The 21852-nt window shown below is 39.3% G+C and overlaps 1 pseudogene; it reads left to right on the top strand.

Annotated features, from left to right (window-relative positions):
• Positions 1–244: 244 nt before the first annotated feature.
• Positions 245–21852, top strand: part of LOC112725710 (fibrillin protein 5 homolog) — a 47693-nt pseudogene continuing 26085 nt past the window's right edge.

Consider the following 21852-nt stretch of genomic DNA (forward strand, 5'->3'; position numbering starts at 1 on the left):
TTTGTTATTTTTGCAACACTTGCACTTTTGTTTTGAGAGAGAGAAATGTGTCCCAACATGCCGTCACTGTTAGGATAAGGAGTTTAATGAGTTCGGCAAGTGAGAGACCAAAGCATAAGGTATCTCCTGGACCACATAATGCTGCATAATGATTCTGATTTCTGAACCACATGTCTCAAGAGCCTACCCACAAACCGCAACCTTGCTCTAAATGCATGTTCACTGTTTTGATAGAGCAAAAATGATGGCACTAATAATAGGAACCACGGTCTTTATCAACAAAAACAAGATAGAGGCGCCTGAAAATCTTTCAAGGATGGACACCATGAGAATTGGTGACAGACCTCTCTGGTTTAGACCCTTCACCATAGTTAAAGTTGGGGTACAAAACTTTGGCTCAAGCTTGGTTAAGGATGACTGATAAACCACTATTTTATGGTTTACATTGTGTATAATTATGTGGTTTTATCATGATCCTTACCCACTTATTCATTAATTTAGCATGCATTTATATTTCCTTCCTGGAATTATTACATGGTTGAAAACCGCTTCCTAGAGACTTTTTATTATGCATTTTAGTTCTCCTTTATCCCATTTGATGCCGTGATCTGTGTGTTAAGTGTTTCAGCCTTTATAGGACATGGATGAGTTGGAGATTGGAAGGGAAGCCAGCAACAATGGAAGGAACACAAGAAATTGAGGAGACAACCAGCGAGAGGTGACGTGGCCGCATGGCTCACGCATTCGTGCGGAAGAGGAGAAATCGCAGTGACGCGGCCGCATGGCTCATGCGACCGCGCGGAAAGAAAAAGCACAAGTGACGCGGAGGCGTGGACGACGCGAACGCGTGGCACGGAAAAACGCAAATGACGCGTCCGCGTGGACGATGCGATCGCGTGACATGCGCGATCTGCATAATCTGCAGATTTTGCTGGGAGCGGTTTTGGGCCCTGTTTTGACCCAGTTATCGGTGTAGAACAGCAGACTAGAGCCAGAGAACATGCAGAAACGAAAAATAACATTCATTCTACACAGTTTTAAGTTTTGAGATCTATTTTTTTACTCCTCCTCTAGGTTTTCTCTCTACACAATTGATACTTTTAGGATATTATATTTCTACTACTTTTGCATTGGGATATTGAGAAGAGTTATTTTCTCATCAAGATTTCGTCATTCTAGTTTGTTCTCTTAAGTTGGTTTATTTCTTCCATATTCTTTGCCTTGTTCAATTTTGTCATCGGAATACTTTTATGATTATTTAATACAAGAATTGTTTCTTTCATTTTAATCCATTTTACCTTCCAATAATAATGTTTTCTTTTGATTCCCTTCATATGTTATGGATTTATTATTTACAATGAGTGAGTAGTTCCCTAACTTGATGGGGAGTTGATTGAAAGGAACCAATTGAGTTGGAAGGCTTGAAAGAAAGATTGTAATTGGGTTTACTGTTGGATTGCCTTCTAGTCACTAACACCAATCCCTTTTAATTAAGTGGGTTGCAATTTGTGAACAGACGTAGCATTCCAACGTGTTTGACTTTCCTTTGCCTAGTAAAGGATAACCAAACAGAATAACCTTTAATTATCAATTATTCTTGAGAGCATTCCAACTATAATAGGGACTTTAACTAATCAACTCCCAGTCAAGGCTTTTATTTACATTGTTCAAATTCATCAATTTAATTTCCTATCATTCAACTCAAACCTTTTTGAAAACATCTGATTAATAAAATAGCACACCATTCTGCAACTCGTTGGGAGACGACCTGGGATTCATACTCCCAGTATTTAAAATTTGAATTTCTATGACATATTTTTAAATTGATAAGTGGATTTTCGGTAAATTAAGAACTATACTAACGGAGAGAGAAGCTCAATCAGAGAGAGAAGAAGCTCAATCACAGGAGAAAGCACCAAAAGGCGCAGACACTGCAGACAACACCACTCCCATTCCATTTCCACAACTTGCAAGGAAGCCCAGGAAGCAGTTGGAACCTGACACAACTAGAAAATGGATTAATACAGACAGATTTAGTCTTTATTACAGACGAATTTTTTGTTACCGACGAAATTACTGACGGATTTTGTCCCTCTGTAAAAGCCTCGTCGAAAATTATTTACCGACGAATTTTTTTCCGTCGGAAAATTACAGACGGATTTTTACCAGTTACCGACGGATTTTTCCTCTGTAAATTTTCTATCTATTTCCCAAAGGCGACAAACTTTCTGACGAATTTTCCGTCTGTAATTATAGACAGATTTTCTGACGGATTTTTCGTCTGTAATTACAGACAGATTTTCAGACGGATTTTCCGTCTGTAATTATAGACGAATTTTCCGACAAATTTTTCGACGGATTTTCCGTTTGTAATTACAGACAGATTTTCCGACGGATTTTCCGTCTGTAATTACAGAAGGATTTTTCGACAAATTTTCCGTCTGTAATTTGAACTTTGGAAAATCATTTCACACTCTGATTACAGACAGAAAATCCGTCTGTAAATCCGTCAGTAAGGTAAAATAATTTTTTTATTTTTTCAATTACAAAATAAACTTGTTTTCATACAAATAAATATAAATTTAATATAAATTTTTATCTAATTTGTATTCAAATATTTATAATATTTCAAAAAATAAATAAATTCCAGTCTATTTTGGAGGCCTGTCACTCATCTGAGAGTGGAGAACATTTTGGCCCTCAAAGAACAGCTAGAAAGATCTTAGACTGTGGATTCTGGTGGCCTACTCTTTTTAGAGACGCTGCTGAGTTTTGTAGATCTTGTCTTCCATGCCAAAAATTTGGTAATATATCCAGGAGGGATGAGATGCCTCAACAATTTATGCTTTTTTGTGAAATTTTTGATGTTTGGGGCATTGACTTCATGGGTCCGTTCCCAAATTCTAATGGTCAATTTTATATATTATTAGCTGTGGATTATGTTTCCAAGTGGGTGGAAGCAATTCCCACCCGCACTGATGATGCTAACACTATTGTTTCCTTTGTGAGAAACCATATTATTTGTCGCTTTGGATCACCACGAGCAATTGTGAGCGATCAAGGCACCTATTTCTGTAATAGGAGACTAACAGGATTGATGAAGAAGCATGGGATAATTCATAAGATCACAACAGCATACCATCCTCAGACCAATGGACAAGCCGAGGTGTCAAACAGAGAGATAAAGCGTATCTTGCAGAAGATAGTCAAACCTCACAGAAAAGACCGGAGCACCAGACTGCAAGATGCACTATGGGCATACTAGACAACATACAAAACACCCATTGGAATGAGCCCTTTCCGCTTAGTTTATGGAAAAGCTTGTCATCTCCCAGTTGAAGTAGAGCACAGAGCCTTTTGGGCAATCAAGGAGTGCAACATGGGAATTGAGCAAGCTGGAGCTGAAAGGAAGTTGCAACTGCAAGAACTGGAGAGCCTTCGCCTAGAAGCTTATGAGAACTCAAGAATATACAAGGAAAAGATGAAGGCTGTGCATGATCAGCACATTAGGAGGAAATAGTTCCAACCTAGAGATTTAGTCCTCCTTTACAAATCTCGACTAAGACTCATACCAGGCAAATTGAGATCGAGATGGGAAGGTCCATACAGGGTAGAGAAGGCCGAACCATACGGAGTTTATCAGCTAAGCCACCCTTCACACTCTGAACTTATTAAAGTTAATAGACAATGTCTGAAGCTGTACCATGGAGAGAAGCTGCAGAAAAATAAGGAGCTTGAGATCTTTCTCTTGGAAGATCCCCACAGGCCAGAAGATTGAGCTATTGGAGCGTCCAACTTACGGATGTTAAAGCAAAGTGCTAGGTGGGAGACAACCCACCATGGTATGATCGTTCTTTTCTTTCTATCTTTAGTTTTTCCTAATCAATAACTCTTCTCTTTATTAGCACCTTCATGCATCTGAATTTGCATTTTATAAAAAAAAGAGAGAGCTGCGCGACGCGACCACATCAGCGACGCGTCCGCGTCGCAGGAAGAGGTGAGAAAATAAAAAGCGTACAGAGAGTCACGCTGGAGCGTGGCTGGAGGCGTGCCAATGGCACAAATCATCCCACGTGACCGCGTCATTGATGCGTCCGCGTCATTGACGCGTCCGCGTCACATGGAATTTTCCTGGCCTTCCACGCGATCGCATGCCCCACGCGACCGCGTGCCCTGGATTTCGACGTAAAAGGGTGCACACCAATTATTGTGCTGGAGTGGTGCTGAATGCACAATTCTACCCACGCGGCCGCGTGACCCATGCGACCGCATCAAATTCCTCTAAAAAGCCCACTCACGCGATCGCATGCCTCACGCGATGCGTCACCCCAATTTTGGCAAATTTATCTATTTGAACAGAGAGTTATGCAGCCGCGAGGCTGTACTTGCGCTAGAAGCACAATATGGGTCACGCGACCGCGTGACTGATGCGACCGTGTCACCTACCTTACAGTGCAATCACGGGAACGCGTGCCCCACGCGGCCGCGTCGTTTGCGCCGCACAGCTCCACCAAAACTGCCAAATTATCTTATCTTTCTCTCCTCCAAATCCTAATTTTTCTTTTCCCTCCTTATTTACCCCTTCTCCCTTCTACCCTACCCCTCACTCTCTCTTTCTCTCACCTCCATTAACAGGTTTTCTTTTCTTTCTTCCCTTCTTCCATTTTTATCATTATTCTTATTTTAGATGTTATTTTCTTTTCTTTTCTTTTTCTTTTCTTTATCATTATTTTCTTTCTTCTTATTTCCTTTTTACATGGTGCTAGCATATTTATTTGAGCCATCATTCCTCATTATTTGCTTGTGGATTATTGTAATTTGTTTGGCACTTATATCTTATTCTCAAAAAAGGATTACTTGCATGTTTACTTTAATACTTTCTATGCCTTATTTACCATGCATGCTATGTGTTTGTGAAAAGGCCCATATGGCATCATGCACTTTTCTACATTATCCTATTCTACTACTCCATGCATGTTTTTCACAAAACTCCCTTACTATTTTATTAATCCATTTTAATTGCCAATACAAATTGTTAATTTGTTACGAAGTGATGCTTGATCTATGCTACTCATGCCCTTGCCGGCATGCCAATAAGCATCTTGCATCTACTTCCCTTTTTGTGCACCTATCCTATTTCCTTTCTTGATCTTTTCACATGTTGTCTAGACCATGTGTTTATTTCATTCATCTTCACCGTGTGCTGTTTATTACCCACTTCATTTCCTTTCTTGCTTTGTTTCTTTGGATCTAACTTACTTTCTCTTCCCTTTTTCAGAATGGCCACCAAGAAAGGCAAAGAGAAAGCTACCCCTAAACCCACAGCAAGGAAAGGAACGAAGAGAGCATTAGTGGCAGAACCTTCTTCAACTGCAGTCAAGCCCTCAACAAAGATAATTAAAAGGATTATCAAGGTTGATGAAAAGAAACGAGCCTTCCCAACCAAGGACACTGCACGATTCCCAAATCGCTACTGTGAGCAGATGTTTCCTATTCTGGTAGCTCAAAATTACAACAACGAACACCTTCTTCTCCTTCCGCCTCATATTGCTGAATTTGTTGAGCCACAAATTACACATCGACATTGGGGATTTTTACTGAGACAGCCATGACAGGTTAACCTTTCTTGGGTTGTTGAGTTCTACTCCAACTTCCACCTGCCAACTTTGCAGTCCATCTATTTACGCGAGAAGCAAGTCCCCATTACAGAAGAGGCCATACAACAAGCCTTAGATCTCCCACCTGCTCCAGAAGGATTGGACGCTTTTCAGAAAGCCGCAACCAAGCGCCAGGCATACACTTTTAACTGGGACGCTGTTCTCAGAGTTATTGCTCGCCCTGGCAGCAAATGGATCTTCGGATACCATTGTTCCTGTCCTAAGGGAATCTCGGCTTCTGCCCTTACCTTAGAGGCTCACATATGGGCACAAATCATGTGCCATTACGTCTTCCTGAGTACTCATGCGTCCTCCTTCACCGCAGACATGGCCGTTCTACTATGGTGTATCCTCACAGACCAGCCTCTCAATTTACCGCGACATATCCGGAATGCTATGGAACATGTGCAGATCGCGGGCAACCTACCTTTTTCCGCATTGGTCTCTGATCTCATCTCAGCAGCCGGAGTATCCTACAGAGATGGGGACACCAAAGCCATTCTCCCATGGGATGATCAATATGTTCCTCACGGGAGATATCTCAGGACACAACTTGCCACTACTAGCCAGTCCACAGAGGATGCTGAAGCTCCTCCACCATCTACCAGTCAACTGCTACATCGGATTCTGAAGCGGTTGGACCAACATGAAAAGAAAGCAAAGCTCCGTGAGCGCCGCAACCAACGCCGATTCAAACACCTCAGGGAGCTGCTTCGAGGAGATTGCAGAGGCTCTGCCACCCCGGACTCCACGTCCTTCACCAGCACAGGGAGCCTTGACAGCCCCGACTGTGGAGACACTGTGCAACTCATTGGGAGACGACCTGGGATTCATACTCCCAGTATTTAAAATTTGAATTTCTGTGACATTTTTTTAAATTGATAAGTGGATTTCCGGTGAATTAAGAACTATACTAACAACGTACACATTTTCATAATTTTTAATTCACCAATTTTCGCTGCATCAATTTTTGGCGCCGTTGCCGGGGAGTTGCAACAGTGTGTTAATTTATTGATTGGTATTTATTTTTATTGCAATTTTTTTTATTTTATTTTCTCTTTTCATTCTATCAATATGAACTGCATGTTTCTTTCGTTAAATGAGGTGTTCGCTTCCTGATCCAAGCTTGCCAGCATTTGACCCTGAAATTGAAAGAACTCTTTCGCATATAAGACGAGCTAGGCGTAGGTGACTCCTCTTTGAGGACGAACCTGAACTGTCATTTAAGGAAAAAACAACCCCCTTTTCTACTGATCTAGTTCATTCACGTACAGGTGACATGGCAGCACCCAGAAGAGTCACCATCCAGGAGGAAGGAGCCCCTGATTTTACGCTCCAACCATTCCAGGCGCACCACCCAGCAGTAGCTGTAGATTTTGAAATAAAATCTTCACTACTCAACTTGATGCCCAAATTTCATGGCTTACCTGCTCAAGAGCCTATCAAGCATCTCAGGGATTTCCAGACCGCTTGTTCTACTGTTAAGCGTGATGGAGCTGATGAAATCTCTATTCTACTAAAAGCCTTCCCGTTTTCTCTGGAAGGAAAGGCAAGAGAGTGGTACTACACTCAGCCCAGAGAAACTATTTCCAACTGGGATACACTTAGGAGCGAATTTCTAGATAAATTTTTTTCAGCTGAAATTGCTGATAAGCTAAGGAAGGACATGTCTATGGTCGTCCAGGACGAATCTGAAACCCTCTATGAATACTTGGAACGCTTCAATACACTTTGAAATGCATGTCCCCATCATATGATTGACAAGATAGTCTTACTCGGTTACTTTACACAGGGTCTGAGACCTCATGATAGGACCACACTGGAAGGTGCTTGCAATGGTTCTATGAAAAAGCACAAGACTAAGGACGAAGCATGGCAATTGATCAGAGACTTAGCTGACTCTACTAGGAATCATAGGCAGAGACAAAGTCGGTCAAGAGCTGTTGCGGAGGTATCCACTAATACAGAGACTACCGCTATAGCCTAGAATCTATGTGAAATTACTAACTTACTGAAGCAGATGCAACTGAATCAACAACAATCTCAGCAAGTTCAGCCTTCTCCACTACAGCACAGCCAGCAGTTAGTCCCACAAAGAGTGTGCGGCATCTGTGCAGACTATAGTCACTATATCGATGAGTGTCTACAGCGCCAACCAGAAGACAATACTGTAGCAGCCACTCACAACTTTTATGACCGCCCCAATCAAGGGTACAATCAAGGTGGCAATTATAACCAAGGATGGCAGGATAATTCCAACCAAGGCTGGAGAGACAATTCTAACTTGGGTTGGAGGGACAATTTTAACAGAGGAGGCAGAGATAACAATGGAAATCAGAGGTGGAATAACAATAACAACAGGCAGCAGAATCAACCTTATAGAGCACCTCATTTAAGACAACCTCAAGCCCCTCAGCAAACCTCTCAGACCACTAGCATCTCTTCATCCCCTAATACTGACTTACTACAAGCCATTGATCAGAGACATCAGGCTATGGAAGAAAATATTAAAGCAACTCTGAATACTTTCGCTTCTACTTTACAAACTCTTGTCTCACAGATGGGATCAACGCAAAATTCCAGTAACCAGTCCTCAAGCTCTGCTGGACTCCCCTCTCAACCATTCCCCAACCCAAAGGGTGGTATTAATGCCATTACCCTAAGGTCTAGAACCACACTGTAGGAGAGAATTCAGGAGGAGCCAAGCCCACCAGAACACGCCTCAGCTGAAGAGGTTGTGGAATTAGAAGATGTTAAAGAGGAAGAGGACATACAGGACATTACAGAGAGAGAAGAAGCTCAATCACAGGAGAAAGCACCAAAAGGCACAGACACTGCAGACAACACCACTCCCATTCCATTTCCACAACTTGCAAGGAAGCCCAGGAAGCAGTTGGAACCTGACACAACTAGAAAATGGATTAATACATACAGATTTACAGACAGATTTAGTCTTTATTACAAACAGATTTTTTGTTACCGACAAAAATACCGACGAATTTTGTCCCTCTGTAAAAGCCTCGTCGGAAATTATTTACCGACGGATTTTCTTTCCGTCGGAAAATTACAGACGGATTTTTACCAGTTAACAACGGATTTTCCCTCTGTAAATTTTCTATCTATTTCCCAAAGGCGACAAACTTTCCGACGGATTTTCCGTCTGTAATTACAGACAGATTTTTCGATGGATTTTCCGTCTGTAATTACAGACATATTTTCAGACGAATTTTCCGTCTGTAATTATAGACGGATTTTTCGACGAATTTTCTGACGGATTTTTCTTCTGTAATTACAGACGGATTTTCCGTCTGTAATTACAGAAGGATTTTTCGACAAATTTTCCGTCTGTAATTTGAACCTTGAAAAATCATTTCACACTCTGATTACAGACAGAAAATCCGTCTGTAAATCCGTCAGTAAGGTAAAATAATTTTTTTATTTTTTCAATTACAAAATAAACTTGTTTTCATACAAATAAATATAAATTTAATATAAATTTTTATCTAATTTGTATTCAAATATTTATAATATTTCAAACAATAAATAAATTCATCGTATTATCAAACTAAAAAAAAATACTATAAACAAACAAGTCAATATATTTCAAAATATAAACAAAGTGTTGATACATCAATTATAATAACAAGTAACAACCATACATCAACAAAGTACATTGATACATCAACTATATACTATTGTCCTTTAATTAAGTCAATATACAATAAAGTTGCTTAATCAGGTTCTAAAATTGGAACTTCATCTGTATAGAAACCATTCATCATTATTGTGTCCATTGATTCAAACAGTGGGGTCATGAATTGATCCTCTGCCTCAGGCTTCTCTGCCTCCTTATATTTTTCCATTTTTCATCTGTTTTCCGAGTATCAAATTCTAACAAAAATAAAAAAATAGTGACAACATAATCTATATACAGTGTATTCATCTCAAGTAACAAATTCACAAGTGAAACTCACCTCAATATCTGATCTAGTTCCAATAACTTTCGATTTGGGGCTGCAAATTTAATAGGAGAAAAAGAGAAAGAACCTGGTGGTGCTTCTTTAATCTTTGCAGAATCTTGAACTAGAACAGGAGTCTCCTTAATAACTGGTGGTGCTTCTTAATAATTAGAAAGTATACTCCTGTACTCGATGATTGTGAATAAAAAAATTAATTTAAAGCATAACCCCCAATAGGAAAAAAATAAAAATAAAGGTGTATTCTTTTCTTTTAAAAAAGGTCAGAGAGAAATGAGAGATCAGCAGAGAAGCAAATACACGGATGATGGATGCATGTAGAAATCAAGTAAGAAAGAAAGATACGAGATGAAAAGAAAGTTGTAGTAGAAGCAATATATAGTCGTATATATGCTCCAAAATAAAAAGCAACAACCCATTGATCTTTCTCCTTCTCTTGAAGCAAACAATTAAGAATACACTTAGCAAGAAGCCTTTTTTATATTAATCTTTATAGACACAGTATATGGACTATTAATACCCTTAGCAAAGGAAGTAGCCAGTGCAAGAAGCCTAAATGTTCACCACAAGAAACAAGATATCATAAATTAGATGAAAAAACCTATAACTCAAATAGGTTGAGTAATATCCACTAGCTACCAAAACCCTCTGTCAGCTATAGAGATTAAGGTGCTCACCTCCGCTATGCTCTTCCCTTCCCGAGCATTATAGTCTATATTGGCATCAACAACTAGCTAAAAAGTAAAAAGTTAGTCAAGTGAAGAGAAGAGTATCACAATCTTAACCAACAGAACATCGTTTACTTATTTACGGATAAAATCAACAGATGATATGAGTAGAACTTGAGAACTTGCCTGAGACTTTGATTGTTCATGTTTGTTTCATTTCTTCCCCTTTGCTACGGAAGCAAGCCTCACCAAAATTTTGAAAATGTACTTACACTTTCGAGCCAACAGTTGACAATTACGTTATACAAGCATCCCTGTCTTTTAGTATAGGTTACATGATTGTCAATTGAAACTAAACGGGATACTTTTCTATTTTCTGAACTGCTAGAAATTTCTCAATTATTTTTCTAACAATTTATTGCTTGTGTTGATCAACTTAGTGCTGTGAGAAGAAATTTAAAAAAAAGCAGTTTAAATTTTTTGCATGATAATGTTTCATTACCAAGTAATTAAGCATTTCCCCTCCTCTTTACTTTTATGTCTTTCCCTTACTTTCACTTTTCAACTTTATATGATGTTTAATTTAACAGTCAAAACTTTGTTGAATCAAGTTAAAATAGGTTGTACCCTAATTAACCCACTGATTTAATTTTAGATCCTTTATTATCAGGCATGTTATATATACAATCAAAGAAAAGTAACCAAATAATTATATATATAAAAAAAAGATAAAGGAAAGCAATCAAAGAACAAATTTGAACAAAAAGAAAGAAGCAAATGAAAGATAATAGATAGGTGTTTGCACTAACCTTCCTCTGCCTGGCCTGTGCTAAAGAACCTTCAAGCTGTTTCTCAAGATTCTGCAGCTCCTTTATGCTCAATGGTCCAAGATCTTCCCCAAGCAAGTGCATGTGTTTTACATTGCCAAGTAAATTTTGTAATATAATTTATATATATTCCATTATATATTATGATTTTTGCTAATAAATTCAATTATTATTACTATATAAAATCAATTTAACAATTTTTGAATATAAAAATATCTTCGTGGAAGCAATCATTTAATATTATAACATACATATCCATATTATTAATTTATTATTGAAAGGTATGTAATTAACTTTAAGTGTTTATTGTAATTATCATTATTATTAGAAGGGAAATAAGTGAATAATACCTCTGAGTCCTTTGTAGAGACTCCTACTTTGCCTTTAGCTTTGATACCTCCTGGTACCAGCTCTGATTATTGCAACACATATTAAAAAATTATTCAATAAAAATTACTAAGATCTAATTAGTATCTATATATGATATGCATCGCATTGTTAGTTGAATGGCTTAGAATTTAAACTTCATTAATCTTTATTGTCAAAGATAGCAATCTTCTTGCATTGTTTAAAAATTGCTCCACTTTTTAGATATACATAAGTAATGATAGTTGGCTAATAACTCTGCAGTTCAGAAAATAGAAAAGACTAACATGCAAGTACAAAACAGAAAACTTCAATTCACAAAATCAGATTAATTATATTTCATAACTTCATGGTAATAAATACAGTAAAGTACAATCAATAATTCTTTATGTACATCACTTTAACTATAAGGTGTAATGGTATATTCTACACAGTGAAACCTAACCACCCTTAAAAATAAGTTATCAACAGTGTGATTATAATGTAATTTACCCAAAATAGTTGAGAATCTCAACTATTTGATCTGCTAAGTCTTCAACAGAAGGTATAGGGTCATCAGGACAAATTGCACCAACTCCCAACTGCAACAACTCTTGTGGAAGTTCTAAGAGGAGAAACTATGTGAATTATAAAGTTCACTTTCTAAATAGAAAAGAAAATGTATATTGAAATCAATCTCTTACAGACCTCGTGTCCAGGAGGACTGATATGATATATGCAGAAGTTGTGAAGCAGCAAAGAAGCTGCCTCTGGACAGAAAAATAATCCTTGGAAACATGACATATATGCACAAACAGATAAATGAACAATTAATTCAGCCTTCCGAATAAAATAAAAAGAATGGATTAAAGAATACACATATGCACTCACAATTTAGTGCTAGGTCTGGATAAGTGATCGGAGCTGGTTTCTCAGGATCCCCATACACTATAACAGACACAGAACCACAACCAGTTCGAATGTGATGCTTCTGAAATGATCAATATGATTTGTAACCAAAATACAGGCAAAAAGAAGAAAGAGGCAACAGAACCAAAGTTAGAAAACTGAGGAATGAACAAAAGAACCACCTCCTAAGCAAAGGATATCCTTTATTTTGAGTTATGCAAAGATTCTAAATCAACATTTTTTTCAAACTGTTTGTTCCCTAACATTGCCCCTTAATAGGACAACCAAACTAACAAGCAACAACACCACATTAACTCAAATAATAAGGACAAGGAAAACAAGAAAGTATAAAATTTCCCACAGGAAAAGAAAAAGCAATCACAGGGACTAGCAAATATAGTTCACTTGTTAATGCATACTTACAGGGACAGATGCAGGTTTACAAACAGTTAGCACGTCTAGTTCTTTTTGGAGAATCAAAACCTCACAAGCCATCACAGACGGTTCATGCCTAAAATCTTTGCGGCATCAGTTTCAAGCTCAATCACTTCTAAACCACAAAAGTAAAAATGCAAAGCTTTCAGTACAAAGACAAACCTGTGTACAAAATGGCTAATCTTCTGTGATGATTTAACTATGTATGAAACTGGTACCCTCTCACCATCAACTTGAACCCTTCCACATTTCACTGCACTAACCTACAACAAGCAACTAAATTGTATTAAAAAGCAGCTCTTTCCTTTGGAGGTTCTGCTAAGGGTACTCATTCATGATATAAAAGAGGGAACTTTTTAATGATAAACATAAGAGTTTAAGTTTTCAATAACATGAAATACATAAGTTGTGTCCTAATACTATAATTTCTGCATAGATAAATTTATCTGCTGCAATAAGTGATTAAGAGAAGCCATAATCTAGAAGTTCAATTCCATTCTATATTTATAAGAGTTCAACGAATTTCACTGTATTGCTAGAACACTGATTAATTAAGAATGTGCAATTCTAGGGTTCCAAAAATAATTAACCAAGATGAATGATTGAAAGCAATGCATTTATCCACACACAAAAAAAAACACAAATAGAGTAGAATCGTGGAACAAGCTCAGAACAGGTGATCGAATCCCTAAGCTGGAAATTAAAAACATTTAAACAGAAGAAAGAGAATGGAAAGGGCAAAATTACCATCTGTTTCGAGATACCAGCATGTGATAGAAACGGCAACAGAAACAAGAAGCTCAATCAGCATCATCAACAACAAGAAGATAGAAACTGCGAAGAAAAATTGATAAATCTAAAATTGGCATAGAAAAATTGAACCCTAAGCTACAGAATCACAAGGAGGGGGCTCGTGCGACGCAATGGATGATAGAGAGAGATCGTGCGACGCGAGCAGTCGCGGCAGCGGTGAAAGCTTCCGATAACTCAGAGGAACAACCGAACAATGGTAGCAGAGGCGGTGGCGGGGGATGAGGAGGAACGAAAGAGAGCATGACGGAGAAGATCCATTGGAAAAGGAGGAATTAATTGCGTGAAATTGAAAATCTAACCTCCAAACTTTGGCTAAATTAGCGAATTACAGATTTGGATTTGAAAGGAGAGAGGCGAGCAACACCCCGAGAAGATCCGGGAACGGGTGTGACGGAGCTTCTGTGCGACTGAACCAAAGCTGAGATGCGCCACTGATGGAGGATTTAGAAGGGATGAGTGTGTAGATTTGTAGAAGTATCGTGATTGAAACGGTGAGCTTTTCAGTCCCCACCCTTATTTTAATATTTTCCGACGAAAAATTTTAAATTACAGACAGATTTTTTGTCTGTAATAATTTAATAAAATATATTATTTTTTTATTTAATTACAGACAGATTTTTTCGTCTGTAATTATTTTTCATAAAAAAAATTAATTTTTCCGACGGAATTATCGACGGATTCTCTTTTTCGTCTGTAATTTATGCTAATTCATTTTTTTTATTTTTCAACAAAAAATCCCTCTGAAATTCCCTCTGTATTTCAGTGGGATAAAATCCGTCGAAAATATCTGTCTGTAATAACTAGTTTTCTAGTAGTGTGACCCCAAGATGGTAGAAATCTTCAAACAGGTACCTAAATATGCAAAGTTTCTAAAAGATTTATGTATACATAAGAACAAAATTAATGAATTAGAAACTATTCCTTTAGGTAGTTCCATATCTGCTTTAATGGGAAGTTTACCTAAAAAATGTAGTGACCCAGGTCCTTGTATAGTTAGTTGTACTATTGATGGTGTAGTAATTTATGATTGCATGTGTGATTTGTGAGCATGTGTTAGTATTATGCCTTTATCTGTATATGATGTTTTAAGGCTTCCTCCCTTAAAAAGGTCGGCAGCTTATTTTGTGTTGGCAGATAAAAACATTATTACAGTAGCTGGAGTTGCTGAAGATGTTTTAGTAAATATTAAAGGGCTCACATTTCCCACTGATTTCTATATCTTGGAGATGCCCAATAATGACTCAGATAAGCCATCATCAATTCTACTTGGCAGACCATTCCTGAAGACATCAAGATTCAAATTAGATGCTTTTTCAAGAACATATTCTTTTGAAATAGATGGCAGAATAGCAATCTTCAATTTGAATGGAGTCATAAACAACCCTCCAAAAGATCATTCCATCTTCTAGTGTGATGTCATAGATGAAGCTGTAGCTGAAATTCACCAGGAAGAGCTGGAAGAAAAGTACACAGAACAAAGTCCAGGTGTGGGGACCCTATTAACTAACAATACGGACACTTCTGAACTTTCACAAGCTTCAGACAATCCAGAGCCTGTCCATGACCAGAAGATTGAGTTGAAACCTCTTCCTCCACATCTCAAATACGCTTATCTTGAAGAAGGGCAGAAGTTTCCAGTTATTATTGCACAGGATCTTACTCCTGAACAGGAAGAGCAGCTACTTAATGTGCTGAGGAAGCACAAGAAAGCAATTGGGTGGAGTTTGGCAGACATCGTAGGCATCAACCCTCAGGTATGTGAGCACAGAATATTTTTAGAGGAAGGAGCAAGACCTGTCCGCCAACCTCAGAGAAGACTGAATCCCACTATTTTGGAAGTTGTCAAAAAGGAAGTGACCAGACTATTGGAAGCAGGTATCATTTATCATATTTCAGACAGTGAATGGGTTAGCCCAGTACAAGTGGTGCCCAAGAAGTCTGGAGTCACTATAATGAAGAACGAGCATGGAGAGCTCATAGCGACCAGAGTACAGAATGCGTGGAGAGTCTGCATTGATTACAGGCGTCTCAACCAAGCTACTCGCAAGGATCACTACCCTCTTCCATTCATTGATCAAGTGCTGGATCGCCTGTCAGGTAAATCACATTATTGCTTTTTAGATGGTTACACAGGTTATTTTCAGATTCACATAGCTCCTGAGGATCAGGAAAAGACTACTTTTACATGTCCTTTTGGGACTTATGCTTACAAGAGAATGCCCTTTGGCTTGTGCAATGCACCAGCTACTTTTCAGAGATGCATGATGAGTCTTTTTTCTGATCTCATTGAGGACTGTATGGAAGTTTTTATGGATGATTTTAGCGTTTATGGTGATTCTTTTAGCCTTTGCTTAGATGGATTATCTAGAGTACTAGATAGATGTGTCAACACAAACCTTGTATTAAATTTAAAAAAATGTCATTTTATGGTTAAACAAGGGATTGTATTAGGACATGTTATATCTAATACTGGTATTTCTATAGACCCAGCAAAGGTGAATGTTATTTCCAGTTTACCTTACCCTCCTCTGTGAGGGAAGTCCGTTCGTTCCTTGGCCATGCAGGTTTTTACAGGAGATTTATTAAGGACTTCAGTAAGGTAGCACTTCCCTTATCCAGATTGCTGCAGAAGGATATTGAATTCGAGTTTAGTGAGAATTGTAAACAAGTGTTCGATAAGCTGAAGACCAACCTGACTCAAGCTCCCATTGTGAGAGGACCAAACTGGAGCCAGCCATTTGAAATCATGTGCGATGCTTCCAACTATGCAGTAGGAGCAGCGCTGGCCCAGCGTGAAGGTACGGATCCTTTTGTTATTGCTTATGCATCTAAAACTTTAGACGCTGCCCAGTCTAATTATACTACTAATGAGAAAGAGCTTCTTGCTATTATTTTTGCTCTGGATAAATTCTGAGCTTATCTACTTGGTACTAGAGTAGTAGTGTATTCGGACCATGCAGCTTTGAAGTACCTATTAGCTAAAAAGGAGTCCAAACCACAGCTCATACATTGGATATTGCTTTTACAATAATTTGATTTAGAAATAAAGGATAGGAGTGGTAATCAGAATCTAGTGGCAGACCACTTAAGTCGGCTTGAGCACATTAAGGATGATTCTACTCCTATAGATGATAATTTTCCATTTGATAACCTGCAAGCAGTATTTGAGGTAGCACCTTGGTATGCACCTGTAGCTAATTATCTAGTTAGCCGCACATTTCCTCCACATTTTTCTAAGCATCAAAGGGACAAGCTGAAAAGCGAGTCTAAATATTATATATGGGATGGCCCATATTTGTGAAGATGTGGTGCTGATCAGGTAATTAGACGTTGTGTACCTCAATCAGAATTCCAGTCCATTTTAGAGGCCTGTCACTCATCTGAGAGTGGAGGACATTTTGGCCCTCAAAGAACAGCTAGAAAGATCTTAGACTGTGGATTCTGGTGGCCTACTCTTTTTAGAGACGCTGCTGAGTTTTGTAGATATTGTCTTCCATGCCAAAAATTTGGTAATATATCCAGGAAGGATGAGATGCCTCAACAATTTATGCTTTTTTGTGAAATTTTTGATGTTTGGAGCATTGACTTCATGGGTCCGTTCCCAAATTCTAATGGTCAATTTTATATATTATTAGCTGTGGATTATGTTTCCAAGTGGGTGGAAGCAATTCCCACCCGCACTGATGATGCTAACACTGTTGTTTTCTTTGTGAGAAACCATATTATTTGCCGCTTTGGATCACCACGAGCAATCGTGAGCGATCAAGGCACCCATTTCTGTAACAGGAGACTAACAGGATTGATGAAGAAGTATGTGATAATTCATAAGATCGCAACAGCATACCATCCTCAGACCAATGGACAAGCCGAGGTGTCAAACAGAGAGATAAAGCATATCTTGCAGAAGATAGTCAAACCTCACAGAAAAGACTGGAGCACCAGACTGCAAGATGCACTATGGGCATACAGGACATCATACAAAACACCCATTGGAATGAGCCCTTTCCGCTTAGTTTATGGAAAAGCTTGTCATCTCCCAATTGAAGTAGAGCACAGAGCCTTTTAGGCAGTCAAGGAGTGCAACATGGGAATTGAGCAAGCTGGAGCTGAAAGGAAGTTGCAACTGCAAGAACTGGAGAGCCTTCGCCTAGAAGCTTATGAGAACTCAAGAATATACAAGGAAAAGATGAAGGCTGTGCATGATCAGCACATTAGGAGGAAAGAGTTCCAACCTGGGGATTTAGTCCTCCTTTACAAATCTCGACTAAGACTCATGCCAGGCAAGTTTAGATCGAGATGGGAAGGTCCATACAGGGTAGAGAAGGCCAAACCATACGGAGTTTATCAGCTAAGCCACCCTTCACACTCTGAACTTATTAAAGTTAATGGACAGCGTCTGAAGCTGTACCATGGAGATAAGCTGCAGAAAAATAAGGAGCTTGAGATCTTCCTCTTGGAAGATCCCCACAGGCCAGAAGATTGAGCTATTGGAGCGTCCAACTTACGGACGTTAAAGCAAAGTGCTAGGTGGGAGACAACCCACCATGGTATGATCGTTCTTTTCTTTCTATCTTTAGTTTTTCCTAGTCAATAACTCTTCTCTTTATTAGCACCTTCATGCATCTGCATTTGCATTTTATAAAAAAAAAGAGAGCTGCGCGACGCGACTGCATCAGCGACGCGTCCGCGTCGCAGGAAGAGGTGAGAAAATAAAAAGCGTACAGAGAGTCACGCCGGAGCGTGGCTGGAGGCGTGCCAATGGCACAAATCATCCCACGCGACCGCGTCACTGACGCGTCCGTGTCACATGGGATTCCTGGCCTTCCATGCGATCGCATGCACCACGCGCCACGTGCCCTGGATTTCGACGTAAAAGGGTGCACAACCAATTATTGTGCTGGAGTGGTGCTGGATTGGTGCTGAATGCACAATTCTACCCACGCGGCTGCGTGACCCACGCGACCGCGTCACATTCCTCTAAAAAGCCCACTCACATGATCGCATGCCCCACGCGATCGCGTCACCCCAATTTTGGCAAATTTATCTATTTGAACAGAGAGTTGTGCAGCCGCGAGGCTGTACTCGTGCTAGAAGCACAATATGGGTCACGCGACCGCGTGACTGACGCGACCGCGTCACCTACCTTACAGCACAATCACGCGAACGCGTGCCCCACACAGCCGCGTCGTTTGTGCCGCACAGCTTCACCAAAAATGCCAAATTATCTTATCTTTCTCTCCTCCAAATCCTAATTTTTCTTTTCCCTCCTTATTTACCCCTTCTCCCTTCTCCCTTCTACCCCACCCCTCACTCTCTCTTTCTCTCACCTCCATTAACAAGGTTTTCTTTTCTTTCTTCCCTTCTTCCATTTTTATCATTATTCTTATTTTAGATGTTATTTTCTTTTCTTTTCTTTTTCTTTTCTGTATCATTATTTTCTTTCTTCTTATTTCCTTTTTACATGGTGCTAGCATATTTATTTGAGCCATTATTCCTCATTATTTACTTGTGGATTATTGTAATTTGTTTGGCACTTATATCTTATTCTCAAAACAGGATTGCTTGCATGTTTACTTTAATACTTTCTATGCCTTATTTACCATCCATGCTATGTGTTTCTGAAAAGGCCCATATGGCATCATGCACTTTTCTACATTATCCTATTCTACTACTCCATGCATGTTTTTCACAAAACTCCCTTACTATTTTATTAATCCATTTTAATTGCCAATACAAATTGTTAATTTGTTACGAAGTGATGCTTGATCTATGCTACTCATGCCCTTGCCGGCATGCCAATAAGCATCTTGCATCTACTTCCCTTTTTGTGCACCTATCCTATTTCCTTTCTTGATCTTTTCACATGTTGTCTAGACCATGTGTTTATTTCATTCATCTTCACCGTGCACTGTTTATTACCCACTCCATCTCCTTTCTTGCTTTGTTTCTTTGGATCTAACTTACTTTCTCTTCCCTTTTTCAGAATGGCCACCAAGAAAGGCAAAGAGAAAGCTACCCCTAAACCCACAGCAAGGAAAGGAACGAATAGAGCATTAGTGGCAGAACCTTCTTCAACTACAGTCAAGCCCTCAACAAAGAGAATTAAAAGGATTATCAAGGTTGATGAAAAGGAACGAGCCTTCCCAGCCAAGGACACTGCACGATTCCCAAATCGCTACTGTGAGCAGATGTTTCCTATTCTGGCAGCTCGAAATTACAACAACGAACACCTTCTTCTCCTTCCGCCTCATATTGCTGAATTTGTTGAGCCACAAATTGCACATCGACATTGGGGATTTTTACTGAGACAGCCACGATAGGTTAACCTTTCTTAGGTTGTTGAGTTCTACTCCAACTTCCACCTGCCAACTTTGTAGTCCATCTATTTACGCCAGAAGCAAGTCCCCATTACAGAAGAAGCCATACAGCAAGCCTTAGATCTCCCACCTGCTCCAGAAGGATTGGACGCTTTTTAGAAAGCCGCAACCAAGCGCCAGACATACACTTTTGACTGGGACGCTGTTCTCAGAGTTATTGCTCGCCCTGGAAGTAAATGGATCTTCGGATACCATCGTTCCCGTCCTAAGGGAATCTCGGCTTCCGCTCTTACTTTAGAGGCTCACGTATGGGCATAGATCATGTCCCATTACGTCTTTCCGAGTACTCATGAGTCCTCCTTTACCGCAGACATGGCCGTTCTACTATGGTGTATCCTCACAGACCAGCCTCTTAATTTACCGCGACATATCTGGAATGCTATGGAACATGTGCAGATTGCGGGTAACCTACCTTTTCCCGCATTGGTCTCTGATCTCATCTCAGCAGCCGGAGTATCCTATAGAGCTGGGGACACCAAAGCCATTCTCCCACGGGATGATCAATATGTTTCTCACAGGAGATATCTCAGGCTACAACTTGCCACTACTAGCCAGTCCACAGAGGATGCTGCAGCTCCTCCACCATCTACCAGTCAACTGCTACATCGGATTCTGAAGCGGTTGGACCAACATGAAAAGAAAGCAAAGCTCCGTGAGCGCCGCAACCAACGCCGATTCAAACACCTCAGGGAGCTGCTTCGAGGAGATTACAGAGGCTCCGTCACCCCGGACTCCACGTCCTTCACCAGCACAGGGAGCCTTGACAGCCCCGACTGTGGAGACACTGCCACCAGCCCACCATTATTCCTGACAGATGGCACCGAGGACGGTTGATGATTGGATTTTTGACGGTTTAGAATTTCACTAATGAAATCTCGTTGTAAAGTATAGTTTCTAAACCAAACAATAATCCTTTCATACAAAAAGTTGTTTGTCACTAGTACAAACCCCTAAAATTTATAAACCGAAGTATTGGACCTCCGGTCGTTCTCCCTAGGAATTGTAATGAAGTGTCTTGTTATTGGTTGTGAGTTATATTTGGGGTTTTTAAGATTTTAGACAAGAAATATAAATGGCAAAGAAAATAAACTAACAACTAGCAAAGCTCTTGGCAAGATATGGAAACTAGAAGTCCTATCCTAGTTGTCCTCCTCAATTGTGATGGCAAATTGTCCATTGCTCCCACTTAGTTAACCTCTAACCATGGAGGAAAGTCAAGTGGATGAATCAATTTGATTCCTCAAGTCCTAATCAACTCCTAAAGGAAAGACTAGCTTTAGAGGCATTCAAATCAATTAGCAACTTCTAATTATCAATCAACAAAGAAATTAGATAACTCAAGAGTCACTAATTACTCTACCTAGGCCAAGAGGAACAAAACCTACACTAAAATCCAACCAAGCATTTCATCAAACACTTGGAAGGTACAAAAGAAAAGCAAAGAAAATTGACAACAAGAATAGAATCTAATAACAATTATTACAAGGAATTAACAACAACAATCAAGGAAATCACAATTATCATGAATTACCTCAAATTGCATTATTGAAAGAGAACAAAGGAACAACAATCTATCCACAACAAAATGAAGAATTACAATTATTAAAGCACATAACTAGAAAGAGGAAGAGGAGAAGATTAAGAATTGGTAAAGGAAAAGTGAATCAAAACATGAATTAAACCTAGATCTAAGAAGAGAGATTAACCTAAACCTAATCCTAATCCTAATTCTAGAGAGAAGTGAGAGCTTCTCTCTCTAAAGCTAACTCTAAACTAATCCTAGTTATGCTATATGCTAGATTGATTCATTGTTGCCTTCCCCTTAATCCTTCTTCCTTTTATTC

This window comes from Arachis hypogaea, chromosome 2 (assembly GCF_003086295.3).
Source record: "Arachis hypogaea cultivar Tifrunner chromosome 2, arahy.Tifrunner.gnm2.J5K5, whole genome shotgun sequence".
NCBI classification, from domain to species: domain Eukaryota; kingdom Viridiplantae; phylum Streptophyta; class Magnoliopsida; order Fabales; family Fabaceae; genus Arachis; species Arachis hypogaea.